Genomic DNA, 1198 nt, shown 5'->3' on the forward strand with positions numbered 1-1198 from the left:
TCGGATCAATAATAATGATCTGAGGGGGGCAATTCCGGGACTGCAGGAGCAGTCAGGTTAGTGTGTGTGTCGGGTTCTAGTGGTGGTCCGCTACACTCTGAGCAGAGCGATCGGGCAGTAGGTCTGGGACCGAGTCGGCTCTGAGCGGTGTGTACAGGTCGACCACTTGGCCGAGACTATGGTTTACATTGCTGGGTCGGGTGATCGTTGTTATTGAGCAACCCGGATCGGTTGGCGGGTTTTACGAATTCGGGTCAATAATAATGATCACAGATTCAGACAATATTTGGGTTACTGTTGGGGTAAGGGTGGGCTACACCCTGATAACCCCACAGTGTATATATATATATATATCTCTCTCTCTCTCTCTCTCAGGCCGATGATATGAGAATATTCATATCAGGGAAAACATGAGTATCTAAAAACCGGCGATCTAGATGAAGAAACTAGTAAAAGTAGGCGATCTAGTATGATAAGTTGGTTGGTGGGTGAGTTGGGATCCCTCTGGTGATAATTGGATTGACCCTGCTGATAGTAGGATTAGCGTGTAGAAAAGTAAGTTACCAGCTTTTGAATATTCATGTTTTCCCTGATATGAGTATTTTCATATCATCGGGATTGTGTGTGTGTGTGTGTGTGTGTGTGTGTGTTAAGCGGCTTAAGCATTTTGGGCGGTTGGCTAGGCCCAACGAGTTATTGTTGCTAGTGGGCTGGGTCGTTACAATATATATATATATATATATATATAGAACTAGGCTGAAATACTGTTATTAATCAAAAGGTTAAATACTGTCAATAATAAAAAGCTATTGGTGCTATTGATTTTTTAGCCCTTGGATTAAGAAATGGGCGGTTAGAATGATGTGGGCCCTCTAGGATTGAGTGAGTGGTTGGTTGAATAGTATAATCTAACGGGTAAAAATAATCAAAGGGTTAAATCTAACGGTAGAAAACTCGATAGCACCAAATCCTTAGTGTTATAAATAGTACCTAACTGGACTCTTTGGCCCCGTTTGGTTCGGGGATAAGCGAGAATTATCCCTGCTATTTTGCCAAACGGGATTATTTTTTACCGGAATATTTTATTCCGGTCAAAGCTTGCTATTCCCGGTTATTCCGGAATAGCAAGCTTTTTACTATTCCACCATTTTGGTGGAATAGTGTAAAATTAATTCAAACTTTAATTCGTACCCTTATT

The sequence above is a fragment of the Ananas comosus genome, linkage group 20, assembly GCF_001540865.1.
Source record: "Ananas comosus cultivar F153 linkage group 20, ASM154086v1, whole genome shotgun sequence".
Classification (NCBI taxonomy): Eukaryota; Viridiplantae; Streptophyta; class Magnoliopsida; order Poales; family Bromeliaceae; genus Ananas; species Ananas comosus.